At 40.8% G+C, this 15,819-nt stretch overlaps 1 long non-coding RNA gene across 1 annotated transcript; it reads right to left on the reverse strand.

The window, feature by feature from the left end:
• Positions 1-391: 391 nt before the first annotated feature.
• On the reverse strand, positions 392-3,284 carry LOC138760612 (uncharacterized). The gene is made up of 2 exons (XR_011355739.1): positions 2,812-3,284; positions 392-793 (listed from the first exon to the last, which is right to left on the reverse strand). It is a non-coding gene; the product is annotated as an uncharacterized lncRNA (long non-coding RNA).
• Positions 3,285-15,819: the final 12,535 nt, after the last annotated feature.

Raw genomic sequence — 15,819 nt, forward strand, 5'->3', positions numbered from 1 at the left:
CCACATATGATGCTACCAGAATGTAGTCAGTTTTTCCATGGGCAAAGACTGTGTTGGGCTCCAATCTCACTCTAAGTTTCTGATTATACCTGGATTGTCTGCTGATAAATCAATAATTCTTTGTAAACTGGGAAGTGCAACATCTGCAACCTGCAGAGCTCAGCACAACTGTTTGCTCCAACATGAGATCTCTTCTCCCATATCTGCTTCCACTAACTACTTTAATAACCTTCTGGTGTGTGCTTCATCAGTTAAAATTCTAATCATTACCTCATTGGGCCAATGAAGTGTAAGTATCTGAGCATGAAGTCTGTGGTGATGCACCATTAGAGAAAGTGACATTTTGTTAATTACTTTATACCTATTTTAATAGTATTTTAATTTATAAAACTTTTCTAATTAGGTACTTTTTTTATTAACTTCCGAGGGAGTCATGAGACTGCGTGATGTCCCCCTGAGAAAGTGGCATTCTGTAAGCAATTGTTACCCTCTGCAGGATCACTTGAAGCTCATGTAGGAGATAAAAACCATGACTGTTTAGTGTGACAGTTCCAATTCATTTTCTAGGTGATTATATACACTCCTGCAACATGTCAAAGTGAATGAGTGTTCTCTGATATGTTGAATTTTATAGTCCATTCTTTTACAAGGTGGCTAGGAGAACCCCACATCTTCATCTCCAATAGGCACTGAACCCTTGCTAAGTTTCCTCTACCATTATGTCTGTAGCTGTCAGTTGCTTGTTGAATACACGGTTGACTTCATTTTGCTCTCCATCCTGCTTTGACTTATTCTGTAAGATGCAAAGAAAACCTAATGACATGTGCTAAATGAAATGATGGGCTATGATTACCCTGGACAATTAAGAATTTGCTTTCTGAACACTTTTGAGTGCATTTAATGGATTTTGGGCACCCGATTGAACCGTACAACTATAGAACATTACAACACAGAAACATGCCCCTTTGGCCCTTCTAGACTGTGCTGAACCAGTTTTGTGACTAATCCCAGTACTTTACCCTCCATAACTCCCCCATCCATGTACATGTCCAAATTCTTCTTAATAGGTAAAATAGAGCCCACATTCCCCACTTCAGTTGAAAGCTCATTCCACATTCCCACCACTCTCTGTGTGAAGAAGTTCCCCCTCATGTTCCTCCTAAACTTTGGCTCTTTCACTCTTAACCCACATCCTCTGGTTTGTATCTCATCCCAGTAAATCTGCTCTGCAAATTTTTCAATCTTATTGATATCTTACTTGTCATTCGCTGACCAAAAATGCACACAATGCTCCAAATGTGGCCTCACCAATGTCTTGTAAAACTTACCATATCACCCCAACTCAATACTTTGATTTATGAAGGCCAATATGAGAAAAGCTCTTTTTACAACCTCAATCTATGTGAGATGTCACTTTCAGGGAATTATGTATCTGTAGAACCTCAAGCAAACCGGGTCACAGTGGTGCAGGCTCATACTTGCTGACGTCACAATGGTCCCGGTGGGGGGGGGGCGCAAAAATCATAGGGGTCAGTTCTGCCTGATGGCCATCAATTTCCTTGGTGCCGCATCATTCAACACAGGGCGGTCCCTCTTCCTTCAAAGGTTGAGACCATTCATAAGTTCCCCATTCCAACTACGGTCAAAGTTTTGCAGGTGTCCATTGGGATGGTCAACTTCCATTGGGATGGTCAACTTCCTGCTGTCAGCTGCCAAGATCATGCGATCTCTTTTCAAGCTGATGTCTAGTTAGATCAAAGAATTCAGCTGGGACACAGAGTCTATGACAGCTTTTGACCAGGCCAAAAAACGTTCTGCCAATGCCACCCTTCTAGTGCATCCGTGCATTGAAGTGCCCACTGCCCTCACAGTTGACGCATCCAACATGGCAGTTGGTGGTATCCTGGAACAGCTGATTGATGAATATTGGAGACCACTCGCTTTCTTTAGCAGACACCTGCAACCCCTGGAGCGTTCAACAAATGCCGTACGCCATTTCCACTATTTCCTTGAAGGATGGGATTTCACATTCTTCACCAATCACAAGCACCTCACTTTTGCTTTTGCCAAAGTGTCAGACCCGTGGTCGGCAAGGCAGCAGTGTCACCTTGCTTATAACTCAAGAGTACACAACGGCTATCAAGCACATTTCTGGAAATTACAACCTCATGGCTGATGCCCCGCCCCATATATCCATCTTATCTGTGTTCTCCCTGTCACCTGGAATTGACTATACAGCACTCTCAGAGGCCCAGTGGCAGGATGGCAAGATACCAGCCTACCTCACTAGAGTCTCAGGGTTACAGCTAGAAGGTATGCATTTAAGGTCATCTGAAGCCACACTTCTCTGTGACATGTCCACCGGCTGACCTCGGCCTATCATTCCCGCTGCATGGAGGTGTCACATCTTCAATGCACTACATGGGTGGGTTGACCCACCAATCCATCTGGGTGACAACTCAACTGATCGCAAACCGATTCACGTGGCATGGTCTGCATAAACAGGTCGGCCACTGGGCCAGAACTTGCTTGCACTGTCAGATATCCAAGGTGCAGAGGCACATGAAAGCTCCTTCCTGCCGACACACAATTTAACCACATACATGTGGACATCATTGGACTGCTGCATGTTTTCAGAGGTGCCACGTACCTATTCACGATGTGGGCAGGTTCACTAGATAGCTGGAAGCTGACCCACTGTCAGACACTTCAAAGACATCCTGCACCAGGGGCCACAGCGCTAACTGGATAGCCCATTTTGGCCTTCTTTCTTATATCTCATTTGGCCTAGTTACACCACACACGGCTTACCATCCATAGTCTAATGGCCTGGTGGAAAGGTTCTATCGGGATTTGAAGACGGCTGTCATGATGCATCTCCGAGCCTAAGATTGGGAGAACGAGTTGCCTTGGGTGCTCCTTGGCATCCACACAGTGCTGAAAGTCCTCTGCTGAGCTTGATTATGGGACCCCACTGATAGTACCAGGAAAGTTTGTGCCAGTGACACGCGGTCAGGAGGAAACACCTACAATGCTGCTAATGTGATTTCACGAGAAGGTGGGCACCCTGACCCCCATCCTAACTTCACGCCATGGTCCAGCTACATCCTACATCCCAATGGATCTCGATGACTGTGAATACTTCATAAGGAGAGGCGCGCCCTGGATACCCCATCAGCACCCATACGAGGGTCCATACAAGGTGTTATGTCACAATGGAATTATGTGCCTTTTTGGATATTGGGGGTGGGGAGGAAACATTCATGGTTGACTGCCTCAAACCAGCACACCTTGACCTCGACCAACTAGTAACTGTTCCAGCCTCGCAGCAGAGAGATCGGCGTCCCAAACATATGAACTGTTTACGAACTGTGGACTTGGCCCCTCCAAACACCAGTTCTTGGGGTGGGAATGGGTCGGGGGGGTGGAAATCATGTCGTGGGCAGCACTGATCCACAAGTGAACTGGGTCACAGAGGTGGAGGCTTGCACTTGATGACATCACAATGATCCTGGTAGTGGTTGTGGGGTGGGGAGGTGGGGGTAATCATGTTCTCGGAAAATTCCAGTAAATCATTTGGTTAGTTCACTCACAGCTTCTGTGTGGTTTTTATTTCGTTCGCTACACAGCGCACTGACCACATATCTGTATTCCCACATCCCCCTGTTCTACCGCACTACTCAGTATTCTTCCATTTACTGTGTATGTCCTATCTTGGTTTGTCCTTCCAAAATGCCACACCCCACACTTGTCTGTATTAAATTCCATCTGCCATTTTTCAGCCCATTTTTCCAGCTTTCTTTGCTGTCCACAATGCTTCCAATCTTAGTGTCATCTGCAAACTTGCTGATCCAATTCACCACATTATCAACCAGATCATTGATATAGATGACAAAAAACACTGATCCAGCACTGATCCCTGAGGCATATCACTAGTCACAGGTCTCCAGTCTGAGAAGCAATCATTCAGCCATTGTCAAATCCAATTTATGACTTCACCATGAATACCTAGTATCTGAACCGTCCTGACTAACCTTTCATGAGGGACATCATTCAAGGCCTAACTAAACTCCACGTAGACAAGATCCACAGCCTTTCCATCATCAGCTTTACTGGTAACATCCTCAAAAAACTCTATGATTGGGTAAACATGACCCTACTACACACAAAGCTATGTTGAGTCTCCCTAATCAGTTCCTAGCTATCCAAATAATTGTATATCCAATCTTTTAGAACGTCTTCTGATAATTTACCAACTACTGACTTCAGAGACACCAACTAGGGTTACTTTTGGAGCCATTTTAAAGCAATCTAACAACTTAAGCAACCCTCCAATCTTTCAGCCCCATGCCCATGGCAAATTTCTGCCAGAGCCCCTGAAATTTCTGGATTAGCCTCCCTCAAGATCAAAGGGAATATCTTGTCAGGCCCTTGGGATTCATCCACCCTTTTTTGCTTTTAGACAGCAAGCACCTCCTCTTTAATCTGTATAGGTTCCATCACCACACTGCTTTTTTTTCCCTTACTTCCCACCACTCTGTGCCCATTTGCTGAGTGAATACTGATGAAAACAAGCATTTAAGATCTCACTATCTCTTTTGGTTCCATACAAAGCCAATCACTCTGATTGGCTTTGTGGACCCATTTTGTCCCTTACTATCCTTTTGCTCTTAAATAGACGTTTGGAAACCATTATGATTTTCCTTCACATTGTCTGCCAAAGCAACCTCATGTCTTCTTTTAGCATTCCTGATTTCTTTCTTTCATTTCTCTGCACCTCAAGTACCTCATGTTACCTATACCTCAGACAATGACCACTCCCTTGATGATCACTCCATTACACAGACTTACACAGACCTCGATACCTGACCTCGATTGCCCTTCAACTGTTGAACTGCTGAACTCAATTGCCCAATTAGCTGCTCCTTTGTCTTCAAATATTGAATTTGATTGGCCAATCACCTGCTATCTTCAGAGTCTCTCTTTTGGAAGAAAAAGGTGTGGAAAACACATTTTAATCATACCTAATTGACCCATTTTGTGCATGGTTTCATAACTCCAAAGAAAATGGGCCAATGACAATTTTTCTCCAGCAAAATATGTCAATGACAATTGGGTTTAAAGCATTGGTTCTCAAACTTCCCTTCCCACTCACATACCATCTTAAGCGGTCCCTTACTAATCACAGAGCATGTATGGCATAGGGATTGCTTAAGGTAGAATGATTTTAGGGGGGAAGTTTGAGAACCACTGCTTGAAACTGTATTAACATGAGGAAGAGTGTCAGTAGTGGATAGAGAGTGTAAGGAACTGCAATGACTGTAGTTGGAGCTCCTGCAAGATGTATGGAGTGATGCACTGGGGTGGCTTTTTCAAGACACAATGTTACACTATATTTCCCATTTCTCCAACACAGTCCTATACTCCTAGGCTCAAGGTTATGGAGCTACCACAAAGAATCCATGAATATAGCACCCTGCTGCTGAACATTAGCTTTACTTTCCTTCTTTTATCAATGTGCATCATCTTCATTCATTCAGGAATATTATCTTTCAGTTAATTTCTAGGTAGCCACAACACTGAAAAGAGACTCATCTTTTGTATCTATGGTCTCCACTGTGTGAATTCCTTGTACTGTGCTTCCATTCCAAAGTTCTCCTATCATGCTTTCATTTGACATTCCCAATGAATGACAAAACTAAAATTGACTCATAAGAATTATTTTCATGCAAATCCATTTGAGTTGATTGTAATGCCACTTGTATGACCCAATCACCACCAAATCCAATCAAATCCCTTCCACACTAATCCTGAGCAGCTCCCCATTTCCACCATCATGCCACAAGCCACTGTATAACCATCACTTCAATTTTTCAGCCCATGGATGTAAATTGAGTAAGGGATTATGCACATTGCAATGACATGCATTTTAACCACTGCTGCAAATGTACAAATGACTGTTTGTAATGATAGAGCAGATCTTCCACCCAATATCTGTGGCAAATACTTGTCCGTGTACTCCCTTGGAACTAAAAACATTAAGTGCTCTAAATAACCAGTAGATCCTGCAACAACTGTGCAGAGAGAAACATGAGCATTGTTGCAGGTCATTGACTTCTCAGAATAGAAAAAAGTTAGACGTGAAGTGTTTTAAGTTGTAGAGAGAGTGAGTGGTGGAGAGTACAGAGGGAATGCTTGTAATAAGGTGGAGACCAAGAGAGACTGAATGACAAGTAGTGGTTCTGATTGAGAATGTCTTGAATGCCTGAAAGATGTGTAAATAAAGTCAAGTCAAGTCAAGTCACCTTTATTTGTCGTTCATACCATATATAGCACAGTAAAGATGAGATAATGTTTCTCCAGGACCACGGAGCAGATTTACATAAATGTAAGTTAAAATAGAAGTACAGATATTAAGATATATACAATACATGTCCATGGTATGCTATCCACATATGTTCTGTGAATTCAGAAGCCTGAGGGCTTTGGGGAAAAAAACTGTTCCCCAATCTGGACATAAGGGCCTGAGTGCTACAATACCTCCTACCAGATGGCAGATGGGAGAACAGTTTACATGAGGGTTGTGTAAAGTCCTTCACAATGTTTATTGTTTTGTAGATGTCTGTCATGGTAGGAAGAGAGCCTCCAATTATTTTTTCCGCTAACTTCACTATCCTCTGTAGTGTCTTGTGGTCCGAGGTGGCACAGCTTCTAAACCAGGCGGTGATGTGATTATTCAGAATGCTCTCAATACATCCTCTGTAGAATGTAGAGAGGATGGAGGGTGGGAGATGAACTTTCCTCAGCCTTCGCAGGAAGTAGTGGCGCAGCTGGGCTTTCTTGTCTTTGGAGCTGGTGTTAAGGGACCAGATGAAATTCTCCACCAAGTGCAGACCAAGCACTTGATACTCTTGATGACTTCAATGGTAGAGCGGTCAATGGCTAGCGGGGAGTGATCCCCCAGGACCTCCTGAAATCAACAATCATCTCTTTTGTTTTATTAATGTTCGGATACAGGTTGTTGGCTCTGCACCATCTGTTAGCGACTGCACCTCATCTCTGTTCACTGACTCATCATTCTAACTAATAAGGCCCACCATGGTAGATTCATCAGTGAACTTGGTGATGTGGTTCGAGCTGTGTTTTGCTGCACAGTCATGGGTCAGTAGAGTGAACAGCAATGGACTAAGCCCACGGCCCTGCGGGACCCTCATGCTCAGTGTAATCGTCTTGGAAGTACTGTTTCCGATCTGGACTGTCTGTTAGGAGATAAATAAATCCAAAGCAGACAAGAAAATGAAGAGGAAAATGTCTGAGGATACTTAATTTTTTTGGAGAAGAAAAATATTACTTTTAATGAAAAATTAAGACTAACCAAATTGGTACGATAGCTTTGATGGAGAGAGAAACATAGTTAATCTTTCCAGTTAATGACCTCCAATTACAGCTGGCTAGTTTTAATACAAACTGCCAAGGATGTTATTTGAAATACTTCAAAGTTGTAATGTGTCAAGTCAGAAGTTGAGCTGATATTCTTTTGTCAAACAATGTACTTTACTGGAGAAGTAAAAGAGGCAAAAGAGGGATGGATAACTAAAGTGACAGGTACATGCAGTCCCTGGGTTAAAAACATCCGATTTACAAACAATTTGTATTTATGAATCGACAAGCCGGCCAGAAGTAGAATGCTGTCAACTTCCAGTTCAAGCATGGTTGAGTCAACATGGTGAGGGAGCTTGCAGTACAATACTCTTGGGAGATTCTGCCATCGGCCAGCATTGTGAGAGAGTAGTGTACCGCATATTACAGGCACAGGAATTAATTTCAAATTGAAAAGAATCTATTTAAACAGCACACCTGTACAGTACTGCATATAGGCATATCCTGTATAACACAGTTTTGAAAAGTACAGGTTTTGAGATAATGCAGTTTCAAATTTCTGTTCCACAGTTTTAAATTTGCAATGTTAAAGTTTTATTGTCATTGCTATTTAAACCACCCGATAATACTTTGCAAGAATCTATTTTAAAATATTAGAAATATAGGTGCTGAGCTGTGGAATAGAGAGAGTTAAATGGCTGTGTTGAAAGTTATTGCTGCCCCCGCTGTGATCGGGCTCCCTGCACTTTCTCACAACATGCTGATGGGAATCTGTTTCTTTTTGTCTCTGCTCTGATGCAGTAGACCAGTGAGTTTTCAAACCACTGAACAATGCTAATTTGTATGGAGGGGAACCCTGGGTTAAGGTTAGGGTTAAGGGTAGGGGTAGGGTTAGGGTTAGGGTTAGGGTTAGGGTTAGGGTTAGGGTTAAGGGTAGGGGGTAGGGTTAGGGCTAGTGTAACAAGTGACTCATGAACCAGCAGTTTGGTGACTCTTTACTGCCTCCTTGGGTCAATGGCAGCTAGAAATGAACAGATGCTTCTTTGCAGCTGATTCCACCTCCATGTTTCACATGGCAAAAACCAAACCCTGACTCTGCAGCACCACGTCCATCCTCTTCAACAGGAGCCATCTCTCTATCATCTTCTCTTACATCATCCAATTATCTACTTTATTATCATGTTTAAAATGTAGTGTAATTAGAAGTGTTTCAAGTGTTTTACATGCTTAGAAATATAAAATATATGCAATATATTAAATAAGGACTGTGTGTGCTTGTTCCGACAAATACAAATTCGAGTTAAAGACAGACCTAGGTAACAGAACTCGTTTTTAACCTGGGGACTGCCTGTAATTCAAATTTAGGGTTATTCTTGTGGACAGATCAAAGATGATCCACAAAGCAGACACATCACCTGCATTTGTTTTCACCGATTTGGCAAAGTTTACATTGTGAGCAATATGTTGGTTGCTTTATTCTCAATGAAGTAAACTGCACCAAATGAGAGTATTCCTCATCTTGCAAAATCATATCCTATTGGCTGGTGTTCAAATAGCTAACTTCATACACTACTAGTGCTAAGATTTCATTCCTCTTCCAAGGAATGAGTATCTGGGTTTGTTGTGCAACACCAACACACCAATTAGTAAAGTTAATTGGAAAATCAATAAAGAAATGACTATGCCAGTAAACTTTTATTCAGTGTATACTTCTGCTGATTCATTGCTGTTTATCCTGAATTCCCAAATGACTGCTCTTGTGACACTTTCTATGGAAGAGACATACATCAACCTCTTTACCTTGGCGAAGTCATGCAACTTAATTCTCCTTCGTCTCCATTAATCTGAATCACAAAATTATGCAATTGCTTTTTATTCACAGGTTCATATGCCATATAAAATTTTGAGACAACCACATACTCTGAAGAAGTTACAGTATTGGTGAATTTTCCAGCTAACTTATGTCATCTTTCTATGGAACCATTTAAATTAAGGACATATAGGAAAACAACAGATACAAAGGTGACTGCAGATACTGGAATCTGAAACTAAACACAATCAGCTGCTGGATATTTGAGCTAAACCTTTTTGTCATGACTGGTTAAATGTAGTTGGGAAGACAGCACAAAGTGGACATTGTAGAAAAGGTGGGATAGGGGTTCCGTATGAAATTAGAGATCACTCCCTTGTGGAATAGGATTGGTAAAGAGGCCCTGTCCCTTGCACTCTGTCCTCTTTACACTGACTTCTCTTGGAAAGCATCAGCTTGTCATGTACAATACGGATGCAATTTCAATTTCAACGGAGAAGCAGCTCAGTTTTTAATCCTACCTTTTAGAACCTTAGAACAATGCAGCACAGAAAACAGGCCCTTTGGCCCTTCTAGCCTGTTGCAAACTATTATTTTACCTAGCACCCAGTCCATAGCCCTCCATACTCCTCGCATCCATGTCTCTCTCCAAATTTTTCTTTAATGTTAAAATTAAGCCTCCATTCACAACTTCAGCTGGAAGGTTATCCCACACTCCCATCACTATCTGTGTGAAGAAGTTCCTCTTCACGTTCACCTTAAACTTTTCTCCTTTCACCCTTAACTCATGTCCTCTGGTTTCTATCCCACCTACCCTCTGTGGAAAAATCTTATCTACATTTACTCTGTCTATCCCTCTCATTTTTCTTCACTCCAGGGAATAAAGTCCTAACTTCTTTAATCTTTCCCTGTAACTCAGTTCCTGAAGTCCAAGCAACATCCTGGTAAATCTTCTCCACACCCTTTCAATCGTACTACCTTTCCTGTAGTTAAGTAATCAAATCTGAAGACAATATAACAAATTTGGCCTCAACAATGTCTTATATATCTTTACCATAACATCCCAACTCCTATACTCAATTACTTTGATTTATGAAGGCCAATATGCCAAAAAGTCTCTTTACAACCTCGTCTCCCTGTGATTCCACTTTAAGGGAATTATGTATCTGTATTCCCACATCCCCCTGTTCTACCGCACTCCTCAGTATTCTTCCATTTATTGTGTATCCCCTACCTTGGTTTGTCCTTCCAAAATTCAATGCCTCACATTTGTCTACATTAAATTCATTTTTAACCCATTTTCCAGGTGGTCTAAATCCCTTTGCAAGCCTTGAAACATTTATTCACTGTCCACAATCTTAGTGTCATCTGAAAACTTGCTGATCCAATTTACCACATTATCATCCAGATCATTGCTATAGATGATAAACAACAGTAGTCCCAACACCAATCCGTGAGGCTCACCACTAGTCACAGTCCTCCAGTCTGATAAGCTACCCTCACCACTACACTCTGGCTTCTCCCATCCAGCCACTGATGAATACAATTCACTACTTCGCCATGAATACCGACCATCTGAACCTTCCTGACTAACTTCCCATGTGGAGCCTTGTCAAAGGTCTTTCTAAAGTCATGTAAACAACATCCACAGCAACTTCATCAAATTTCCTGTTAACCTCCTCGAAAATCTCTGTAAGATTTTTTAAACATGAACTACCACGCACAAAGCCACGATGACTCTCCCGAATTTTAACGTTGACTATCCAAATACTTATTTATCCCATCTCTTTGAATAAATTCTAATAATTTACTTACTACTAATGTCAGGCTCACTAGCCTATCATTTCCTTGCTTACTTTTGGAGACTTTTTTAAACAACAGAAATATGATGATCTACCCTCCAATCCTCCGGCACCTCACCCATGGCTGAGGACATTTTAAATATTTCTCCCAGGGCCCCTGCGATTGCTGCACTAGCTTCCTTCATATAAGGAATCATTTTTAATCTACTGAGGTTTCAAAAGTTTCTTTATGTACTACATCAAAGTTTTAATGCATTCGATAAAGACTGGCTAATTCTGATGATATTCCTAAGTAATTGCAGCAAGCTTTCAGATGATTATTCCAGTAACTTATTTTGACATAGTCATGATAAAGTTGTTTCATAAAAGTCTGTCATGATTTGGAACCATCTCAGCATCTGGTACCTCTTCCTTTCATAAAAACAAACATGAAAACAAATCTTGATCAACATGAAAGAGACACAAGAGACCACAGGTGCTTTAATCTGGAGCAGAGAAACGGCCTGCTGGAGGAACTCAGATGTCAGGCAGCTTCTTGGAGTGAAACAGACAATCAAAGTTTTTCATTGAGGCCGTTCAATTGCAGTGAAGATTACAAGGGAAATAGCCAATACAAACAGGTGAAGGGAAGGGATTTTTAAGAGCCGGCAACCAATGAGAGGTTCCAGGCACAGCTATCAAGGTATGATGGAGGAAGGGTGGAGCAAGCCCAGTTGAAAAAACTATCTTCCTAACTTCTTTTGACTTCTTTCCACATCCCCCCCTCTCCACTCACTCCTATCCTTTCAATCCAAAATACTGACACTCCATTTCCCTCCACAGATCCTGTCAGACACTACACCTTGTTATTATCAAAAGCAACTTGCATTTATTTTGCATCCTGAGTAAGATTGCAAGTTTTTGGAGCAGATTTAGACCATTAGGCCTGTTGAGTCTGCTCTGCCATTCAAATCATGGCTGATGCAGTTTTTCATTTAACACCATTCTCCCCAGAACACCCCAAGTAACTGTAAATGTTTGAGAAACATCTTGAGAACTGATCTGATACAAATCAATTTCAAGATAAGGGAAATTCTGAGTCATGATTAAAGAAATGGTTAATAAAAAAGCAAATGCTGGAGAAATTCAGCAGTCAAGCAGTGTTCTTTCTGTAGTTCAGGTTCATAACCAATGTTTTGGGCCTGAGCCCGACATCAAAGTATGAACAAAAAGCAGATAATGGTTGGGTGAGGGGCAGGGGGAAGAGCACAGGCCACAGGCCACAGGCAAGAAGTAGATATGGGTGTGAAGGCACAACAGAAAAAAAAAGCTGATGGGTGAGGGGATCGTTCTATGAATGGAGAGGGAAGGAGTGTAGAGTTGGAATAAATGAGAGAGGGGTGGGAACAGAGGGAGAGCGGGGAGTAGCTGAATGGAAACTGGAGGTTGTTGTTAATGTCATCTGGTTTGAGAGTGCCCAGACACAATATTTGATGTTGCTCCTCCAATTTATGAGTGGCCTCTATAATACAAGACAAGTCAGCATGGGAGTAGGGTGTAGAATAGAAATGGTTGGCTTCCAGGAGATCCCTGGCATTGCTGCAGCAGAGTGAAGGTGCTCAATGGAATGATGTCCCAGTCTGCATCCAGTCTCTCCAATGTAGAGAAGGCCACAATGGGAGGCCTGGATGCAGTAGGTTAGACAACTTCCCCTGGGAGCCAGAGAACATTTAAGGGGGACCTTGGTCTGAAATCATAAAATATTTTTTTAATTATGTAGTAGGTAGGAGATAAATAGAAAACTGACTGAACTTAACCGCTTCATTACATAAGGGAGACAATAAAATTTGAGCAGAGTCCTAAGGGGGCCATAGCCAAAACAAAGGTAGCGAAAGGCTGCAGTAATGACTCCCCCAGATTCACAAATGAAGTGTGGCTTCATTTGGAATGACTGTTTGGGGCCCTAAGTGGTGGTGAGAGAGGAGGTGTGAGTGTAAGTGGTGGGTACCAAAAGGGAGATTAGTGGGAAGAGATGAGTGGACAAGCAAGTCATGGATGGAATGGTCTGCATTGAAGGCAGAGAGGGAGTAGGAGAGGGGAAGACGTGTAAAGGTAAATTCTTCCATTTCACTAAATCATTTTGTATCTTTTTTTTAATAATGGTTGATAATTTAATTTAAACAAATGGTTTCAGTTATTATCTATTCTGATATCTAAATAACATATTGTCTATGACTTTATATCCTGTGTTATGGGTCCAGAGGACCCCAAAACCCAACAGCAATAGAAATTCACCAAGACAAATGGTTACTTAAACAAATGTTGCTTTTAATTATTTTTAAACATGAAAACAAGATCAAACTCTAACTTATTACTATTATCTTACTTAACCTAACTTAACTGCTTTCTAATTCTAAACCCACATGTATGTAATGTGCATGTAAGTTTAGAAAAGTTCTTTGATTCACAGTTCAATCTCACTTCTCATTCCTCCAAGTTCATTGACAATTCTTATACTGTGCACAGAATTTAACATTTATGAAACTCACCAGGCTTTGGTGCTTGAAAATTAAATTGTTACCACTCAGGAAGATTCTTGACAGTTTTCTGAGAGAGATTTATTGGTCATTGGACATCCACGACTGATCCCTTCCGATCAGCCACTTCAGTGTTTTGCTGAAGAAACTTGACCCATCAGGATTTTCCAGATGATAATCTCTTTCTTTCAGGTCATCACAGAGTTCCTTTTCTGTTTCTCTTATTTCAAGTGAAAAATTATACAGCCAGCCATCTCGTCTTGTATGGACCACAAGGGCTTTGACCGAGCTGAACTATCAAGCTCTCTCTCTCTCTCTCTCTCTCTCAGAGAAAACCACATGACCCTCTTAGAACAGATAAATGCACTCAGACAGACTGCGGCTCTGGACCTAATCTTCCAAGTTCATTCATCTGTTGCTTTCCAAAACAATAATCCATTACTCCACAGCCTGTCCAATTAACACCTACTGGTGAAGTCCTTGTAGGCATTCTTCAAAGTTTTTGCAAAGGCACCCAGAGCCTGGACTGTCTGGCTTTTTAAATGAGATCAGTTTTGAAGTGCTGTATATGACTTATACTAAAAATCTTATCACAATTTATTTCCTTGAAAACACATCTATAATACAATATAAAATATAACATAATCTGTCACACCTGATATAGCCCCATATTCTTTCAATTTGGAATGTAACATCTTTATTGACTTTTCCAGTTGTGTTAAATATACAACAATATCATCCGCAAATAAACTAATTTTAAATTCTTCATTTATTTTTATTCCCTTTATCCCTTTTTCTGATCTTATCAATTCTGCTAATGGTTCCATAGCTAAAGCAAAAAGGGAGGGTGATGGTGAACATCCTCGTCTGGTTGAGCTACTCAATGTAAAAGAGTTTGAAATAGATCCATTTGTTAATACTTTTTCCTTAGGACCATTATATAAAGCCTTGATCTCAGTGAATTGTCTTTACTGACTTGTAAGACAACCACAATACCCTTAACATTATGGGTTGCAGTATAAACTGCAATTGTCAACTGATTTTGCAGCAAACGGTCCTTTCCCTTTCTCAGCCCCCACTCCCCCAGAGAATTCACAACATATTTTCCCAAAAGAATTTAAATAAACCCTTCATATAATCAAGTTATTAACATCCATACAAATTTATGTATATCAACTTCAACTGTCTTTTTGTTATAACAATTACATTTTTTCTTGCAGATTATTTGACAGCTGTTCAGTAAATTGTTGAAGTTTTTCTGGATCAACAAAAAGTCTGTTTTGTCTGCCAGAAATAAATATTTTTTAAAGTGACTGGGTAGTGCAAGACAAAATTGTAGCCTTTTCTCCATAATATATTCTTTCTTGAGTTAAATTTCTTATGTTTCTTTAATAGTTGAAAACTTATCTGGATATATTTTTTAAAAATCATTATATTCCAAGGACCTTTTATTTTCTTTAGCTCTTCTTGCAGCCAATTCCAATTTTATTTCTTGTTGAATTTGGTAATAGCTCAACCAAAATAGAGCTTGGCTTTTGATTCATTTGTGGTTTCGGTGTCAAAGCCCTATGAGCTCTTTCAATTTCAATATCTTTGTGAAATTCTTCTGCTCCTAGATCTTGAGGAATCCATTGTTGTAAGAATCCTTTTATATCTGCCCCTTCGTCACCTTCTTTCAGACCTACTATTTTTATATTATTACGTCTGCTAAAATTTTCTAGAGCCTCAGTTTCCTGGGCCAATAATTCCTGTGTCTCCATAACATCTTTATACATAGTTTCAGTTTTTTTCTTTTAAAACTGCCACGTCTACTTCCACACCTTTTACTCTTTTTTCCACTTCTACAAATTGTTTTTTTCATATCAATCATTACATTCTCTATGAGGTGAATTTTCGTGTCTGTTTCCAACACACAGTTTCTATTAACTTTAATTTCAGACATTAATGTTTCTATTAGTATTTTCATCTGGTCATCAAAGTATTGTACATCTATCATTTGAGCTTGATTTTTTTTCTTCTGCATCTTTTTTGTTTCTTCTAATATCTCTACTTCTGGATCCAGTTCACTCGATATCGAGTCTACTTCAGCAGTTGTTTCTTCAAGGTTAGTTTCCATTATACTTGCTGCAGCTTGTTGCTGATGTCTGTTCTCTTCAATGCCTTGTTTAGAATGAGTTCCATGCCTGTGTGGCTCTATGTGCATGTGCATTGCCATTTCTTTTCCTGATTCTACAAGCCACTGCTGGAGTCCACCCTGCGCGGCACTGCCCCGAATCTGTTCGACCACCGACCTTGCAGCTTGGGTTTCCTT

Source organism: Narcine bancroftii, chromosome 4 (assembly GCF_036971445.1).
Source record: "Narcine bancroftii isolate sNarBan1 chromosome 4, sNarBan1.hap1, whole genome shotgun sequence".
NCBI lineage: Eukaryota > Metazoa > Chordata > Chondrichthyes > Torpediniformes > Narcinidae > Narcine > Narcine bancroftii.